Source organism: Symphalangus syndactylus, chromosome 16, assembly GCF_028878055.3.
Source record: "Symphalangus syndactylus isolate Jambi chromosome 16, NHGRI_mSymSyn1-v2.1_pri, whole genome shotgun sequence".
Taxonomy (NCBI): Eukaryota; Metazoa; Chordata; class Mammalia; order Primates; family Hylobatidae; genus Symphalangus; species Symphalangus syndactylus.
In genome coordinates this window covers 44,291,923-44,312,365 of record NC_072438.2, presented here as the reverse complement: position 1 = coordinate 44,312,365, position 20,443 = coordinate 44,291,923, and the positions used below count along the sequence as shown (strand labels likewise).

At 42.0% G+C, this 20,443-nt stretch overlaps 1 protein-coding gene across 2 annotated transcripts in view; it reads right to left on the bottom strand.

Annotated features, from left to right (window-relative positions):
- The window catches only part of C16H4orf19 (chromosome 16 C4orf19 homolog), a 135,261-nt gene that overhangs the window by 9,628 nt on the left and 105,190 nt on the right, over positions 1-20,443 (bottom strand). The window lies entirely within an intron of this gene.

Genomic DNA, 20,443 nt, shown 5'->3' with positions numbered 1-20,443 from the left:
ACAGCTTAGTTTACACAGGGGAAAAACAAACACCATTAGGATGGCTGTGGCCACCCATTGCTGCTGCCGCCTGCTCCTGCAGCCGTGTGTTCGGGGCTGACTCTGTGTTGTGTTTAAACAAGGCCAGGCTGTCATGAGGTCAGGAGATCGAGACCATCCTGGCTAATATGGTGAAACCCCCGTCTCCACTAAAAATGCAAAAAAATTAGCCGGGTGTGGTGGCGGGCGCCTGTAGTCCCAGCTACTCTGGAGGCTGAGGCAGGAGAATGGCGTGAACCTGGGAGACGGAGCTTGCAGTGAGCCGAGATTGCGCCACTGCACTCCAGCCTGGGGGACAGAGCGAGACTCCGTCTCAAAAAAAAAAAAAAAAAAAAAAAAAAAAAGGCCATGCTAACGCCATGTCAGTCATTGGTGAAGCCTCCTTGCTGGGAGGGTAGCAATGGAGGTGGGGGAAGGGCAAAGTCCAGGGAAGCCCAGGAGTTTTCCAACCAGGCAGAGAAATTAACCGAGTATTCATTAGGAAGTCAAGGGCATATAGGAAAAGACTCAACCCATCTGGAAAGAGCTGCCTTTAAATAGTGATTGCTTTGAAGAACATTTTAAAAGGATATTTTAAAAGGACACAGGAATCCACTTGTAGAAGTTTTACTGGCCAAAAGTGGAACAACTGGAGTATTAAAATAATTACTAATCTACTGCATTTGTAGCCAATTGAATAAAACGAGGACTTATGAGTCCACACTAAGATACATAAAGGGAAAGGGAACACTCTACCTTACAAGCAGGAAACCAGCTAACATACGAGAAATACTGGAACTAGAAAAATCACCATTTGATAGCCATCATCATAATAATTGATGTCAGTAAGAAGTATCAATGGATGGTAGGACTAGTGGGTGAAATTTTGAGGAGGACAGGATATTTAGTCTTAAAGTAGCTCCCCCCCATATGATTAAGGACAAAATAGTATCCTTACACTGGAGAAACCTGGCATACAGTGCCTTAACCAAGTAATCAAAGGTAATAGTGCCATAATGAGACTAATCAATGGCATGTGGCTCCTGATAGGATGCACTGAGAACTTAGCCTCACTTTTGTGATTTCCTGACAAAAGAGCATATTCTGAGTTGAAACACGAGGGATATTCTGCAAAGCAACTGGCCTGTACTCTTAAAATGATGCAATGTTATGAAAAAGCAAAGAGAGACAGAAAGATGCTTCCAAATTCAAGGAGATTTAAGAGACATGACAACCAATGTGCTGCATGTCCTTCTTGCTAAAAGGTTGTTATTGACATAATTGGTAAAATCTGAATAAGGTCTGTAGATTAAGTAATGGTATTAAACTGATGTGAATTACCTGCTTTTGAACATTGTACTGGGTTTATATAAGAGAATGCTCTTGGGGAAGGGCAGAACAAGATGGCCAGCTAGAAGCCTCCACTGATGTTCACTTCATTGCCCCACAGGAACACCAAATTCAACAACTATCATCTACACAAACAAGCACCTTTATAAGAACCAAAAATCAGGTACACAATCAGTGTACCTGGTTTTAACTTCATGTTGCTGAAAGAGGCACTAAAGAGGGTAGGAAAGACAATCTTGAACTGCCGATGCCCATTCCTTGGCAGTGGCTGCATGTCGTGGAGAGAGCATCTGTGTGTTTGGGGGAGGGAGAGTACAGTGATTTGGGGATGTTGCATTTGAACTCAGTGCTGCCCTATCAGAGCAGAAAGCGAAACCAGGCTGAAATCAGCTAAGCCACGACCCCCCAGCCTACCCACACACAGAGGGAGCATTTGCACCAGATCTAGCCAGAGGGAAATTATATATTCCAGTTGTTGGAACTTGAGTTTTGGCAAGCCTCACCACCATGGACTAAAGTGCTCTGCAATCCTAATAAACTTGAAGGGTAGTCTAGGCCATGAGAACTGTGTTTCCTAGGCAAGACATCAGTGCTGTGCTGGGGCCAGAGCCAGTGGACCTGGGGGGCACCTGATCTACTGAGACACCAGAGTGGCCAAGGGAGAACCTGTGTCACGTGTCCCAAAAACCCAGGCAGCACAGCTCACAGCAATGAAAGCGACCGCTTCCTTGTGCTTGAGGAAAAGAGAGGGAAGATTAAAGAGGACTTTGTCTTACACCATAGGATACCAGCTCAGCCACATTAGCATAGGGCACCAGGCAGTCATGAGGCCCCCATTCCAGGCCCCAGCTCCTAGATGACATTTATAGACACACCCTGGGCCAGAAGGGACTGCACTTTCTTGAAAGGAAGGCCCAAGTCCTGGCAAGACCCATCACCTGCTGAGTAGAGAGCACTTGGGCCCTGAATAACCAGCGGGAACACCCAGGTAGTAAGTACGCTGTGGGCTTTGGGTGAGACTCTGAGATGTGCTGGCTTCAGGTGAGAACCAGCACATTCCTAGCTGTGGTGGCTATGGGGAGAGACTACTTCTACTTGGGAAAAGCAGACGGAAGAGTAAAGTGGACTTTGTCTTGCACTTTAGGTACCAGCTCAGCCACAGTGGGGTAGAGCACCAAGCGAGCTCTTGGAGTCCCTAATTCAAGGCCTTGGCTCTTGGATGGCTTTTCTGGATTTGCACTTGACCACAGGCGAGTCCACTGCCCTGAAGGATATGTCCTAGGCCTGGCAGAACATACTACAAACTGTCTGAGGAGCACTTGGGCCTTAAGTGAACATCGGCAGTAGCCTGGCAATATACTCTCTGTGGGTCTGTGGTAGTAATGGTGATAGGGAGAGGATCCTTTGCCTGGGAAAAGGGGAGGGAAGAATGGAAATGGCCTTGTCTTATGGTTTGAGTGACAGCTCAGCCCCAGTAGAATAGAGCACCAGGAAGATCTCTAAGGATTTTGACTTCAGTCCCTAGCTCCCACCTAGGGCCTGGGGTATCTTGTCGCCCTGAAGGGAAGGACACAAGCCTGGCTGGCTTTGCCACCTGTTGATTGTAGAGCCTTAGGGCATTGAGCAAACATAGGACCTAGCTAGATAGTGGTTACAGAGGGCCTTGGGTAAGATCCAGTGCTGTGCTGGCTTCAGGTCTGACCCAGCACCGTCCTAGTGATCATGGCCACAAGGGTGCTTGTGTCACCCAACCCCCAGCTTCAGGTGGCTCAGCACAGAGAGAGAAACTTTTGGTTGGGGAACAAGCATCTCTGCCTGTTAATCCAGTGAATTCTTCCAGATCTTATCCAAGACCACCAAGGTGATACCTCTATGAGTCTGCAAGAACCATAGCATTACTGGGCTTGGGGTGCCTCTAATATAGATATGGCTTAGATCACAACACACAAGTCTCTTCGAATACCTGAAAAGCCTTCCCAAGAACAGGTACAAACAAGCCCAAACTGGAAAGACTATGAGGAATACCTAATTGTTCAATGCCCAGACACCGATGAGCATCCACAAACATGAAGACCATCCAAAAAAAAAAAAAAAAAAAAAAAAATGACCTCACCAAAAGAACTAACTAAAGCTCCAGGGACCAATCCTAGAGAAACAGAGATATATGACTTTTCTGACAGAGAACTTAAAATAGCTGTGTTGAGGAAACTCAAAGAAATTCAAGATACCACAGAGAAGGAATCAAAATTCTATCAGATAAATTTAACAAAGAGATTGAAACAAAAAGAAGCAAGCAGAAATTCTGGAGTTAAAAAATACAAGTGACATACTGAAGAATGCATCAGAGTCTCTTAACAGCAGAATTAATCAAACAGAATAAAGAATTAGTGACCTTGAAGATATGCTATTTAAAAATATATTCAGAGGACACAGAAGAAAAAAAGAATAAAAAACAATGACGCACACCTACGAGATCTAGAAAATAGCCTCAAAAGGGCAAATCTAAGAGTTATTGGCCATAAGGAGAAGTAAAAAAGAAATAGGGGTAGAAAGCTTATTCAAAGAGATAATAACAGAGAACTTCCCAAACCTAGAGAAATATATCAATATCCAAGTACAAGAAGGTTACAGAACACCAAGCAGATTTAACCCAAAGAAGACTGCCTCAAGGCAATTAGTAATCAAACTCCCAAAGGTCAAGGATAAAGAAAGGATCCTGAAAGCAGCAGAGAAAAGAAATAACATACAATGAAGCTCCAATACATCTGGAAGCACATCTCCAATACATCTCCAATACATCTGGAAGCAGACTTTTCAGTGGAAATCTTACAGTCCAGGAAAGACATGACATGTCAGTGGCATAACATATTTAAAGTGCTGAAGAAAAACGACTTTTATACTGGAATAGTGTTTGTGGCAAAAATATTCTTCAAACATGAAGAAGTAAACTTTCCTGGACAAACAAAAGCTGAGAGATTTCATCAACACCAGTTCTATCTTACAAGAAATGCTAAAGGGAGCACTTCAGTCAGAAAGAAAAGGATGTTAATGAGCAATGAGAAATCATCTGAAGGTACAAAACTCATTGGTAATCATAAGCAAACAGATAAACACAGAATATTAGGACATTGTAACTGTGGTATGTAAATGTCTCTTGAATACAAAGACTAAAAGATGAACCAATCAAATAATACCAAAAATTTTTCAAGACATAGACTGTACGATAATATGTAAACAGATACAACAAAAAGTTAAAAAGTGAGGGGATGAAGTTAGAGTCTTTTTTTTTGTTTTGTTTTTCTTGCTGGTTTGTTTATGCAAGCAGTGCTAAGTTGTTATCAAATTAAAATAATGGTTATTTATTTATTTTTTGAGATGGAGTTTTTCTCTGTTGCCCAGGCTGGAGTGCAATGGTGCAATCTCGACTCACTGCAACTTCCACCTCCTAGGTTCAAGCAATTCTCCTGCCTCAACCTTCCGAATAGCTGGGATTACAGGTGTGCCCCACCATGCCTGGCTAATTTTTTTTGTATTTAGTAGAGATGGGGTTTCACCACGTTGGTCAGGCTGGTCTCAAACTCTTGACTTCAGGTGATCCATCCACCTCTGCCTCCCAAAGAGCTGGGATTACAGGCCACCACGCCAGGCCAGAATAATGGGTTTTAGGATAGTATCTGCAGGCCTCAAATTAAAAAAACCTCAAATTAAAAAAACATACAATGAATACACAAAAGTATTAAAATCAAGAAATTAAATTATATTACCAGAGAATATCACCTACACTAAAAGGAAGACAGAAAAGAAGAAATGAAGGAAAGGAAGACCACAAAACCACCAGAAAACAAATAAAGTGTCAGGAGTAAGTCCTTATTAATCATAACATCAAATGTAAATGGACTAAGCTGTCTACTCAAAAGACATGGAGTGGCTGAATAGATTTTTCAAAAGACCTAAGGATCTGTTGCCTATTAGAAACACAATTCACCTATAAAGACACACATAGACTGAAAATAAAGACATAGAAAAAGATGCTCCATGCCAATGGAAACCAAAAAAGAGCAGGAATAACTATACTTGTATCAGACAAAACAGATTTCAAGACAAAAACTTTAAGATGAGACAAAGAAGGTCATGACATAATGATGAAGGGTTCAATTCAGCAAGAGGATATAGCAACTGTAAATATATATGCACCCAACACTGGAGCATTCAGATATATAAAGTAAATATTATTGGAGCTAAAGAGAGGGATAGACCCCAATACGACAATAGCTGGAGACTTCAACACCCCACTTTCAGCATTGGACAGATCTTCCACACAGAATATCAACAAAGAAACATTGCACTTAATCTGTATGGGAGATCAAATGGACCTAATAGATATTTACAGAACATTTCATCCAACTGCTGTGGAATGTACATTCTTTTTCTCAGCACATGGACTATTCTCAAGGATAGACCATATGTTAGGTCACAAAACAAGTCTTAAAACATTCAAAAAAATTGAAATGATATCAAGCATCTTCTCTGACCACAATGGAATAAAACTAGAAATCAATACCAAGAGGAATTTTGGAAACTAAATGAACACATGGAAATTCAACAATAAGCTGTTAAATAAACACTGGGTCAATGAAGAGATTCAGAAGGAAACTGAAAAAAATTATTGAAACAAATGATCATGGAAACACAAGAGACCAAAACCTATGGGATCCAATAAAAGCAGTAGTTAGAGGGAAGTTTATCCCTATACATGCCTACATAAAGAAAGAAAAACTTGGAATAAATAACCTAAAATGCACTTTAAAGAATTAGAGAAGCAACAGTAAACCAAACCCAGAATTAGTAGAAGAAAAGAAATAATAAAGATCACAGCAGAAATGAAGTTGAAACGAAGAAAACAATACAAAAGATCAACAAAAGATTGGTTTTTTTGAAAAGATAACAAAACTAGCAAACCTTTAGCCAGACTAAGAAAAAAGAGAAGATCCAAATAAATAAAATCAGATGAAAAGGAAGACATTACGACTGACACTGCAGAAATTCAATGAATCATTAGTGGCTACTATGAACAATTATATGCCAATAAATTGGAAAATCTAGAAGACAGGGATAAATTCCTAGACACATACCACCTATCAAGATTGAAGACGAAGAAACCCAAAATTTGAACTGGCCAATAACAAGATCAAAGTTGTAATAAAGTCTCCCAGCAAAGAAAAACTTGGGACCTGATGGCTTCACTGCTGAATTCTACCAAATATTTAAAGAACTAATACCAATCCTACTCAAAGTCTTCTGAAAAATAGAGGAGGAGGGAATATTTTCAAACTCATTCTATGAGGCTAGTTTTACCCTGATACCAAAACCAGACAAAGACACATCAAAAAAAGAAAACTACAGGCCAATATCCCTGATGAGTGTCAATGCAAAAATCCTAAATAAAATACTGCAAACCAAATTCAACAACACATTAAAAAGATCATTCATTATGACCAAGTTGACCAAGTGGGATTTATCCCAGGGATGGAAGGATGGTTCAACATATGCAAATCAATGTGATACATCATATCAACAGAATGAAGAACAAAAACCATATGATCATTTCAACTGATGCTGAAAAGGCATTTGATAAAGTTCAACACCCCTTCATAAAAACCCTAAAAACACTGGGTATAGTAGGGAACATACCTCAACATAATAAAAGCCATATATGACAGACCCATAGCTGGTATCATACTGAATGGGGAAAAACTGAAAGCCTTTTCTCTAAATCTAGAACATGATAAGGATGCCCACTTTCATCACAGTTATCCAACATAGTACTAGAAGTCCTAGCTAGAGCAATCAGACAACATAAAGAAATATGGAGCATGCAAACTGGAAAGGAAGAAGTCAAATTACCTTTGTCTGCTGATGATACAACCTTATATTTGGGAAAATCTAAAGACTCCACTGAAGAACTATTAGAACTGATAAGCAAATTAAGTAAAGTCACAGGATACAAAATCAACATACAAAAATCTGTAGCATTTCTATATGCCAAGAGCGAACAATCCAAAAAAGAAATCAAGAAAGAAAGTACATTTCTAATAGATACAAATAAAATTAAATACCTAGGAATTAACCAAAAAAGTGAAAGATCTCTACAATGAAGACAATGAAATGTTAGTGAAAGAAATTGAAAAGGACACAAAAATTAGAAAGATATTCTATGATCATGGATTGGAAGAATCAATATTGTTAAAATGTTCATACTACCCAATGCAATCTGTAGATCCCATGCAATCTCTGTCAACATTTCTTCACAGAAATAGAAAAAAACATCCTAAAATGTATGTGGAACCACAAAAGACCCAGACTAGCCACAGCCATCCTGAGTGAAAAAAACAAAATGGAGGAATCACATTACCTGACTTTAAATTACATGACAGAGATATAGTAATCAATACAGCATGGCTTTGGCATAAAAACATAGACACATGGACCAATAGAAGAGAGAACTCAGAAACAAATCAATACACTTATAGTGATCTCATTTTCAACAAAGGTACCAAGAACATACACTGGGGAAAGGACAGTTTCCTCAGTAAATGATGCTGGGAAAACTAGATATTCATATGCAGAAGAATGAAACTGGATCCCTCTCTCTTGCCATATATAAAAATCAAATCAAAATGGATTAAAAATGTACATCTAAGACCTCACACTATGAAACTACTACAAGAAGACAAGGGAAAATTTCCAGGACATTGGACTGATTAAAGATTTATTGAGTAACACCCAAGAAACAAAGGCAACCCAAGCAACAATGGGCAACAAACATCACATCAAGTTAAAAAGCTTCTGCACAGCAAAGAAAACAATCAATGGAGTGAAGAGACAACCCTCAGAATGGGAGAGAACATTTGCGAACTATCCATCTGACAAGAGATTAATAACCAAAATATGTAAGGAGCTTAAACAACTCTACAGGAAAAAAAAATCTAAGAATCCAATTAAAAATAGGCAAAAGATCTGAATAGATATTTCTCAAAAGAAGACATACAAATGGCAAACAGTATAGGAAAAGGTGCTCAACATCAATGATCATCAGAGAAATGCAAATCAAAACTACAATGAGATACCATTTCAACCCCGTTAGAATGGCTTTTATCCAAAAGATGGGCAACAACAAATGCTGGTGAGGATGTGGAGAAGAGAACCCTCATACACTGTTGGTGGGAATGTAAATTAGCACAACCACTATGGAGAATAGTTTTGAGGTTTCTCAGAAACTAAAAACAGAGCTACTGTATGATCCAGCAATCCCACCGCTGAGTATATACCCATGAGAAAGGAAATCACTGTATTGAAGAGATACCTGCGCTCCCATGTTTATTGCAGCACTATTGACAATAGCCAAGATTTGGAAGCAACAGAAGAATGAATAAAGAAAATGTGGTATGGAGTTCTCACAATGGAGAACTATTCAGCCATGAAAAAGAATGAGCTCCTCTCCTTTGCAACAATGTGGATAGAACAGGAGGTTGTTAAGTGAAATAAGCCAGGCACAGAACGACAAATTTCTCATGTTCTCACTTATTTGTGGGAGCCAAAAATTAAAACAATTGAACTTCAGGAGGTAGAGATTAGATAGATGGTTACCAGAAGCTGGTAAGTGTAGTTGGGGGTGGGGGTGAAAGAGAAGTAGGGATGGCTAATGGGTGCAAAACAAAAGTTAGAAAAAAAGAATAAGGCCTAGTATTTGATAGCTTAACAGGTGACTACAGTCAATAATTAATTGTACATTTAAAAATAATTAAAGAATATCACTTGTTTGTTTATAACACAAAGGATAAATGCTTGAGGCAATGTGTATCCCATTTACCTGGATATGATTATTATGCATTGCAAGCCTGATCGAAATATTTCATGTACCCCATAAATATATATACCTACTATGTACCCACAAAATTAAAAATAATTAAAAAATTTTAAAATAAAAATGAAGTAAAATCTGCTTGAAAAATAAAAATTTCATTTCACTTTTAACATTGGCTTTAATGTGAAATGGGTTGGAATTATTCAAGAGACCAACTTAAAAAAAGAACTGTGTGAACCTGAACAAGTAGTATATGAAAGGAAAAGCCTTGTATGTGAAAATACATTCAACTTGATTAACAATCAAAGGTATGCTAAACAAAACATACATGCTTTTGCTTATCTAACTAGAAATGAGTTTTTTTTTTTTTTTTTGAGATGGAGTCTTGCTCTGTCACCCAGGCTGGAGTACAGTGGCGTGATTTTGGCTCACTGCTACCTCCGCCTCCTGGGTTCAAGCGATTCTCCTGCCTCAGCCTCCTGAGTAGCTGGGATTACAGGCACGTGCCATCACACCCAGCAAATTTTTGTGTTTTTAGTAGAGATGGGGTTTCACCATCTTGGCCAGGCTGGTCTTGAACTCCTGACCTTGTGATCCACCCGCCTTGGCCTCCCAAGGTGCTGGAATTATAGGCATGAGCCACCACACCCAGACAAAAACGAGTTGTTAAAATGTATACTTGATGTCAGTGTAGGATGTAGGGAAATCTGCTAGTCATTCACTACTGGTAGGAGACGTTGAAAGCAAATTTGAGAATCTGTATTAACAGTGGAAACTATGCATAATCTCTGACTCAGCAATTCTACTTGTGACCCTAAGGATAAACTTGGTAGTATGCAAGAAGATTTGATAATAGCAAAAACTTGAAAAATAAATAACAATAAGGTAGCTCTTAAATATGGTATCTTTACTCAACAGAATACCCTGCAGCCATTAACAAGGTGCTGGAGAAAGAGGTTTGCATATGTGCAAAAAAGCCAGTTACACAATGACTTGTATAATATAATCACAGTTTTGTGGAAATCTATACACCTAGAAAAGAATTGAGAGAGGGGTGAACAGTGGTTATCTCAGAGTGGGGTGGAGTGGACACAAGGCTAGCAGGATGGCATGCAGTTGAGAGTCAGGGGATGGGACAGACTTGGACGCATATCCTTACTCTGCCACTATGGGAACTGCAGCAACTTGCTCACAGAGTCCTTATCTGTAAAATGGGGATAATGCTACTTCTTAGGGTTTGTTAAAGGATGAAAAGAGATGATGTTGATAAAATACATAGCACAATATCTGGTACAAATGAATACTAACTGATAGATTTGTAGATTTTTAAATCTGCAATTACCAATTTTCTACAATGAACACATTACTTTTGTAATGAAAGTCCTTTCAAGAAATGCAAACATACACAGAATTCTAATTAATGATATACATGCTTAAGTGAAAGCAGAGAAGGGAAATACACGATGTCCACAACTTACTTTGAAATGCATCAAAATATAAGATGGATTGGTGGTGGGTATACAGAAATTTACTACAAAATTCTTTCAACTTTGCTATATGTTTGAAAATATAATACAATGTTGGGGAGAAGGCAGAAAAAAAGAGAATGCCCTTGTTTTTAGGAAATACACAGTAAAGTAAAAGTTGAGCATCCGAAATCCAAAAATCCAAAATCCAAAATGCTCCCAAATCTGAAACTTTTGGAGCACCTACGTGATGCCACACTTGACCTCATGTGACAGGCCACAGTGAAAACAAAGTAAAAATTTTGTTTCATGCACAAATTATTAAAAATATAAAATTACCTTCAGGTATGTGTAAAAGGTATATATGAAACATTTGAATGTCATATTTAGACTCAGCTCCCATTCCCAAGATATTTCATGATATATATGCAAATATTCCAAAATTAAAAAAAAATCCAAACTCTAAAACACTTCTGTTCTCAAGCATTTTGGATAGAGGATAATCAACCTGATTTTAGAGCTAAAGGACCATGGTTTATTTAACTTCTTAAAATGATTCAGAAAAAAACTTGTGTGTGTATAAAGAGAGAACAACAAAGCAAATGTGGTAGATGTTCATGTTTAGGGACTCTGGGCAGGGGATTTATGGGGATTCCTTGCACTTGCAACTTTTCTGTTAGTCTGAAATAATGTCAAAATAAAATGTTTAAAAAAGGTGTGAAGTTAAAAACTAAAGTGTGAATCTAAGATCAGTTCTTACTCTGCCTGTCACAACCTGGGCTGGGACCTAACACCTCCAGGAAATCAATGGTATTAAGATATTCCCTATATGGCCGCGTCTGGCGGCTCACGCCAGTAATCCCGGCACTTTGGGAGGCCGAGGCGGGAGGATCACTTGAGGTCAGAAGTTCGAGACCAGTCTGGCCAACATGGTGAAACCCTGTTTCTACTAAAAATACAAAATTTGGGAGGCTGAGGTGGGCAGATCACGAGGTCAGGAGATCGAGACCATCCTGGCTAACGTGGTGAAACCCCATCTCTACTAAAAATACAAAAAATTAGCCAGGCGTGGTGGTGGGCATCTATAGTCCCAGCTACTCAGGAGGCTGAGGCAGGAGAATGGTGTGAACCTGGGAGGTGGAGCTTGCAGTGAGCTGATATCACGCCACTGCACTCCAGCCTGGGCGACAGAGCGAGACTCTGTCTCAAAAAATAAAAATACAAAAATTAGCTGGGCATGGTGGCAGGCACCTGTAATCCCAGCTACTTGGGAGGGTGAGGCAGGAGAATTGCTTGTACCCGGGAGGTGGAGGTTGCAGTGAGCCAAGATCATGCCACTGCACTCCAGCCTGGATGATAGAGTGAGATCTGTCTCAAAAAAAAAAAAAGGATAATAGTCTCTATAAATTAGACCATGGAGAGAGATCTTGGAAGGCAGCTCATCAAAAGTCTACCAACCTACACATCATCCTGTGTATGTACTGAAGACCATATATAGTCCCAGGATGAAAACTCTAGAGGCAAATAAAGGGTATGGTTCCTGTCCTCAGGCTGTTGCTGCATCTTAGAGGGGGGACTCATACTCCAGAGCTTTGGTGCTTGTCGGCTGTCTGCCTTCCCTACTACACATGAGCTCCTCACAGGTAATGCTTAATCCAACCAGCATCTAGCTTGCATGGGGCACTTCATTCTTACTATTCAAAGGAAGGAATGGCTGGTGAATAACAGGTGGGAATGAAGGCATGATGGGTATGAGATATGATAAATTATTCTAATAGAGGGTCCATACCCTTTTCCACAATCAAATCTCATACCCAGTGGTCCAAACTACAAGCCAGAGGCAGGAGCTCAGAGAGATGGGAGAGACTGTGGTTCCCCCTTCCCAGCTTGGGAAACAGCAAAACCTCTATCATGCAATTCCAAGGGTCAAGGACGTCCTACTCCAAGGGTTCTATTCAACAAACTTTTAAAGTGGCTGCTGGGAGGTGGTTTGTGTTTAAAGAAGTTGGAGTGTTTGGAAGGGAGGAGATACAATAGAATGGAACATGTAAATTTCCAACAATTTGCTAATGTTTAGAAAACACAGCTTGAGATTTCACGTAACCTGGCCAGAAGGCGAAGCAGACAAATTCATGGTTATGAGAAGGAACTGTTTCACTCTGTTTAACCCAATTATTTCCTTACATTATTGGGCTACAGAACTTTTTTTCTCATAACAAACTTATTAACAACCAACAGATCTCATGTTTTGTAGAATACTTCTGAAAAATCTACTATAAAATGACAGTCCTAATCATCACTGGCGTTTTACTCCTCAAACTAATTAAGCTATATGGCGTTTGGGTGAACTTAGCCTGGCAAAGTCTGTGCCCAGGTATAAGAAATCCACCTCCTCGGGGCCAGGCATGGTGGCTCACGCCTGTAACCCCAGCACTTTGGGAGGCCGAAGCAGGCAGATCACCTGAGGTCAGGAGTTCAAGACCAGCCTGGCCAACATGGTGAAACCCCATCTCTACTAAAAATACAAAAAATTAGCTGGGCATGGTGGTGGGTGCTTGTAATCCCAGCTACTCGAGAGGCTGAGGCAGGAGAATCGCTTGAACCCGGGAGGCGGAGGTTGCAGTGAGCCGAGATCTTGCCATTGCACTCCAGTCTGGGCAACAAGAGCAAAACTCCACCTCAAAATAAAATAAAATAAAAATAAAGAAATTCACGTCCTACCTCCTAGCCATAACGCCATCACCAATGGCATGGGTGTGGTGAAGTTGTTTAATCTCTCCTTTTTTTTTGGGGCAGGGTCTCACTCTGTCACCCAGGCTGGAGCACAGTGGCATCACCTCGGCTCACTGCAACCTCTGCCTCCCAGGCTCAAGCAATCCTCCCACCTCAGCCTCCTGAGTAGCTGCAACTACAGGCACACGCCACCATGTCCGGCTATTTTTATTTATTTTTTTTGGTAGAGATGGGATTTTGTCTTGTTGCCCAGGCTGTAATCTCTTGAGTCCTCAGTTTCTTTATCTGCAAAACGAGTTTGTGAATCAAAGCTCTCTTTCAAATTTAACAATCTAAACAATAAAGTGGGAAAAAAGGGGAACTTCCACTCATTGACTTGATTTCCTTGTTGTTATCACATTGAATCCTGAGAATTATGCTGAAGGCATGCTTCAATGCATCCGTGCTGCATGTGGGGCACCACACCCAGTCGTTTGTGAGCTAGCTCTTCACAATACCGCCCTCTGGGCCCTACGTCCACACTCACCCCAGGCCATGATCTTGACTGAATGATAAAAGGCCAAGTTCTCTGTCTTATTCCCTCAGCTCTGCAGCTCTTTTGGAAATGCCTCTTCAGCCTCTGTCAGGAGGAACTGTGAGATGGGGACAGAATGTAACAGCAAAGTCCCTGAGAGGGACGAGGGTCTCAGACCAGGGAAACTCCTGATGGAGAAAGTGATCTCCTTCTCCACTGGGAATGGGCTGAGAGAGGTGCATGCTGCCAGGCAGGAGGGCACAGTGGTTTTCAGAGCACTGGTGGCAACCCTGGGCCTCCTGGTGTTCCTGCATTTTAAAGAAAACTATGTAAAAAAATAAGTTCCCAGGAGCCAAAGAAATCAGCCTCTGAGGGTAGAATGTCTGGGTTGAAATTGGTGTTTCTCAGTGACAGGTGTCCCTGAACCCTCTGGAATCATACCACTAGAAGGGCTGCCTCTCTAGCCTTTACCAAGGCTGGCCTTGCCGGCCCTGTGCACCTGAGAGGGGCTTCCACTGTAGGAATGTTGAGGAACAGGCCAGGGCCTGGTCCTAGGACTTTCTTGCAGCTGGGTTCACAGGATCTTTAATATCCATGTTGAATGTGGAAACACATTCAATGTGGTTTTTTTGTTGTTGTTGTTATTACCACATAGTGATGATGTCACTCCTTTTTTCCCTCCTGTAGTCTTTAGGATAGCATATCACAGTCACTTTCATAGATTGAAAAACATCTCATGTGGCCCTTTCCTCTATTCAGGATCTGATACTATTTTTCCCCCATCTAGTAATTAACCTGCTGTCCTTAAGACAGGTGTGTGATGAATGCTCACAGCTGTGTGCAACATCACTGACTTCAGAATGGCTCCACTGGGTCTTGATATGCACCAGGCACTGTGCTAGGTTCTGGGGATATGACGGCACCCGGGAGCTCCCTGGGAGAGCGTATAGTCGTGTGTGTGTGTGTGTGAGAGAGAGAGAGAGAGAGAGAGAGAAAGAGAGAGAGAGAGATTGATTCTGGTAAAGCCGGATGGCATTTAGATGAACATTCAGGAAGATTGATCACACCACACCAGCAGTTCAGCAGAGTGGTTAAGCGAGTGACTTAGGATCAGAGTAGTCAGCAATTCCACCTCCACCGCTTACTAGCTTTGTGACTTCTAGGCAAGTTTCTTCCCCTCTATGAGTTTCAGTGCCCTAATCTGCAACACGCGAACAGTGATAGTCACAGTTAGTGAGGATTATTTTGAACATTAAGATAAGGACGCATAGCGCTTGCTATAATGTCTGGCATACAGCCAGTACTTAATCACAATAAGCAATTAGCCACTGAGTGTTTTCTATGTGCCAAGGACTGTTTTGGGGACTTTCATCTTTCATGTATTAACTCATTTCAACTTTAAAACAACTCTTTAAGGTGGGAACCAGTATTTTATAGACAACTAATTGGGAGGTTATATAACTTGCTTGCCCAAGATTATAAAAGTTGAAAGTAGGATAGTGAAGGTATTATTAATGTTGTTATTGTTTTTATTATTATAATATTTCTGGCATCCATCCTAGTAAGTTTATTTTATTTTATTTGTTTGAGTCCGCTGGATTATGCAAGAAGCACTTTGTGCTCCAATAGCTTTTGCAAGAGAGAACTGGATTCTCTACATTTGGGCTGAATTTTATAGGTGCAGTTGCATCAATTCACCAGCAGATGGCAGGATATAGCGGTTATTTTACTCATCTCAAGAGAAGGACTTGGTACAAGAAAGGCCTCAGGACCAGGCGCGGTGGCTCACACCTGTAATCCCAGCACTTTGGGAGGCCAAGGCGGGCGGATCACTTGAGGTCAGGAGTTCTAGAGCAGCCTGGCCAACATGGTGGAACCCTATCTCTACTAAAAATACAAATATTAGCTGGGTGTGGTGGTGCACCTGTAGTCCAACTACTTGGGAGGCTGAGGCAGGAGAATCACTTGAACCCAGGAGGCAGAGGTTGCAGTGACCCAAGATTGTGCCATTGCACTCCAGCCTGGCCAACGGAGCAAGGTTCTGTCTCAAAAAATAAGATAAAATAAAATAAAATATAAAGCCTCAGAAACAAGAATTATGGGCTGGGCATGGTGGCTCGTGCCTATAATCCCAGGACTTTGGGAGGCTGAGGTGGGTGGGTCACTTGAGGTTGGGAGTTCGAGACCAGCCTGGCCAACATGGTGAAACCTTGTCTCTTCTGAAAATACAAAAATTAGCCAGGTGTGGTGACGTGTGCCTGTAATCCTAGCTACTCAGGAAGCTGAGGTGGGAGAATTACTTGAACCCGGGAGGTGGAGGTGGCAGTGAGCAAGATCAGGCCACTGCACTCCAGCTTGGGTGATGGAGTAAGACTGTGTCTCAAAAAGCAAAAAAACAAACAAAAAAAAGAACAGAAAAAGAAACAAAAGTTGCGGCCCAAGTAGTGTAGGTGCTTTGCTATGCGGCAAGGTTACGGAGTAGGTGATGTGGTATTTTAGATGGTTACTCTATTAGTCAGGGTTCTCCAGAGGGACAGAACTAATAGGATAGACATATATGTAAAGGGGAGTTAATATTAAGTGTTAACTCACACGATCACAAGGTCCCACAATAGCCCATCTGCAAGCTGAGAAGCAAGGAGAGCCAGTCCAAGTCCCAAAACTGAAGAACATGGAGTCCGATGTTTGAGGGCAGGAAGCGTCCAGCACAGGAGAAGGATGTAGGCTGGGAGGCTAGGCTAGTCTCACCTTTTCACGTTTTTCTGCCTGCTTTATATTCACTGGCAGCTGATTAGATGGTGCCCACCCAGATTAAGGGTGGGTCTGCCTTCCCCAGCCCACTGACTCAAATGTTAATCTCCTTTGGAAGCACCCTCACACACACACACCCAGGACCAATACTTTGCATCCTTCAATCCCATCAAGTTGACACTCAATATTAACCATCACAGTTACTGTCATCTTTAAGCCTGACGAGACCAGGGCTTCCTCTAGCACTGGCTGGACATGGGGCTTATTCTGGTCTGGCCAAGCAACGGTGGGGTCAAAAGGCTCCCGAAATTCTATAGAGGCCTCTTCACACAAGCACTGCACATCAGAACTCCATCTGGGTTGGTCTCTGCCCACTGTACATTTGGACAATAACTCTGTGGAAGAGCCTGGGGGAGGAAGGTGTCCGTGGAGTCCAGGGGGTCCAGTTCCTTCCCCCAGGTTAGACCCGGTGCTGCTCCTCCTCTGTGGCTGACCTTGCACTTCTCCCAGATCCAGAGACTGCCTGTGGTGTGAGCCAATCTGAGAGCCCCCCCTTCTACATGAGGGTACATGGCCATGAGCTGAGAGGGAAAGGTAAGCCACAAAATAAATATGGCCCCATGCGAAGGTTTTGGGGGGAGAAGCCCATTATTTGTTATCTCAAATTAACTCAGAATATCATGGGTGAAAAGGCAACATTTGCGTGAATGACTAGAATGAAATGGAAGGCACACAGAGATGTCAAGTTCTGCCAGGAGCTTGTGGTTATCCTCTCCATACTCCCCAGCCTCCCAGATCCTCCTGTACCCTCGTGGGGACAGTTTAAGGAAAAAGTTTGAGAAGCTATGTTCCTATTCTCTGGACTGTAAATTCCTGGAAGTAGGCTCCTGTATGGAGCAGATAAGATGTAGTTCATTAATGAATAAAGACTAGAGTGTGAGTGTGAGAGTGTGTGTGTGTGTGTGTGTGTGTGTGTGTGTGTACGGGGTGGAATCCTGTAGACAGATAGGAGCACAGGGCACTGGGTCGTGAGGAATCCACCTGGCTCTGAGTGGGGCCTGACAGCCTGTGTTTCTAACAAGCTCAGCATCAATCATTACTAAAGGATCTGCTGAAAAATCTCAGACACCAGGCTGGGCACAGTGGCTCACACCTTTAATCCCAGCACTTTGGGAGGCCGAGGCAGGTGGATCACCTGAGGTCAGGAGTTTGAGACCAGCCTGGCCGACCTGGTGAAACCCCGTCTCTACTAAAAATACAAAAATTAGCTGGGCATGGTGGCAGACACCTGTAATCTCAGCTACTTGGGAGGCTGAGGCAGGAGAATCACCTGAATCCAAGAGGTGGAGGTTGCAGTGAGCCAAGATTGCGCCACTGCACTGCAGCCTGGGCAGTAAGAGCGAGACTCCGTCTCAAAAAAAAAAAAGTCAGACACCCCTGGCATCAGTGCCTGGTCACTTTCATTTTTATGGCTGCATTACCAGAAGTACTGGTCAGGGTCCTATGAGGATCACATGACTTAAACATGTGACAGGGCTGGCAATGGGTGTCTTGCAAATACTAGGTGCTTAGGAAATGTTGGCCATTTGCATGTTCATGGCAATTGTCTGTGAGAATATTCACGTTTTTTTCTTTTTTTTTTTTTTTTGAGACAGAGTCTCACTCTTGTCACCCAGGCTGGAGTGCAGTGGTGCCATCTTGGCTCAGTGCAACCTCTGCCTCCCGGGTCCAAGTGATTCTCCTGCCTCAGCCTCCTGAATAGCTGGGATTACAGGTGCCTGCCACCACGCCCGGCTAATTTTTTGTATTTTTAGTAGAGACAGGGTTTCACGATGTTGGCCAGACTGGTCTTGACCTCCTGATCTCAGGTGATCCACCCGTCCCAGCCTCCCAAAGCACTGGGATTACAGAGGTGAGCCACGGTCCCTGGCTGAGAATATTCTTTAACCATTGGGTGCTAGTTCCATTTAGATACTGTGTAGAAATGGGCAATGTTTTGACCAAATCTTCCCTGGAACCACATGGGAACTGGGGTGTGTCTCCATGACAGGGAATGTCTCTGATTTTGCTAAGTAGCTGTATCTGGGAGATGGCAGACATCTGGAAGAAACTTGAAGCATTTGGACAAAATTAAGTTCTAAAAATGCTGAGGAAGTTTTAGAGGCGGCCATGTGGAGAGGAGTTTATATAATATAGTCTGGTAAGGCTACAAATAGATTTTAAAGGAAGCACAGCTCAGGGCCACCTGCTTGGAATAAACTAGTTCAGGGTAATTCCCAGAATCTTACAGTACCCGCTGTGGACTGAATTGTGTCTTCCCCCAAATTCACATGTTGAAACCCCAACTCATTGTGAGTGTAATTAGAGATAGGGCTTTCTGGAGGTGATTAAGGTTAAATGAGGTCATCAGGGTGGGGTCTTAACATAAGAGGATTGGTGGCCTTATGAGAAGAGGAGAGAGAGCACTCCCTCCTGAGCAACCTCGGGAAGATTAGAAAAGGCTTGTGAGCCAAAGTGAATGGTGCTGGTGGGTCCAGAGCACACTGAGGAGAGGCCACGTGAGGACACAGTGAGAAGGCGGCATCTGAAAGCTGGAAAGAGCTCTCCCAGGAATCGAAGTTGCTGACTCCTTGGTCTTGGACCTCCCGGCCTCCAGGACTCTGAGAAAATACATTTCTTTTGTTTAAGCCACCCAGTCTAGAGTATTTTGTTATGGTAGACTTAGCAGAGTGATATAGGGCTGTGATTTGAAAGAATCTTAGAAGTTATCCCACCCAACTATTTTATTTTATAAATGTGCTTCCAGACTCAAGACTGGAAGCAAGAACTGTTCAGAAGACAAGAAAAAACCTACAATTTGTCCCCTACTTGTAGATGAACCTACGTGTGCAGAGTTGGAACCCAATATTCCTTTAAAGTACAGTAAAAACAGGTTTTGCACTTGGAAAGACTGAGCATGGTTTAGAGGCCTTAAACACCCCCCTACTAAGGGTAAGACACTCTGCTAATTGCTAAGACACTAAGAGGTAGAAGATCTCTGCTGTTTGTTAATTGACTCACCAACCATTCAGGCAACAGATATTTCCTGAGCACCTATTATGTGCCAAGTACCAAACTTGATTCCGGGGATGTAGAAAGAGTTTACTGTCCAGGAGAGGAGACAGGTATATAGATACGTGACTAATATAGTGTCATAAGTACTAGATTCAAATATGTCATATAATATGCTATATAGGACAAGGAGCTACAGAGCAACTGTAGGAAGATTAGAAAAGGCTTGTGGGCAAAGGTGGGCAGACAGTGATTCTGGTAGATTTCCAGAGCACATTCCAGGAGAACAAGGTGCACTCCCACTGCCCTGTTCTCAAACAGCATCATCTCTTTCATATCTGGATGACTGACTGCAACATCATCTTACTATCACCTATACCTACTAGTGTCTCTGGCTAATATATTTGCCACAAAGGAGTCATGATCTTTTTAGGCCATGAATCTGGATCATTTTCACTTCCCCTGCCTAAAACTTTTCAGAGGTATCTCATGCTGTCAGGATATTTAGTAGCATGCAATAATGAAGATGATTAAAATATCAAATGTACATAGTCCTTCTTATGTACCTGGTGTTCATCGATATGCTTTACATATACACTTGGTTCTCATTATTTGCGGATTCTGTATTTGTGAATTCACTGACTTACTAACGTTAATTTGTAACCCCCAAATCAATACTCATGGTGCTTCTGTGGC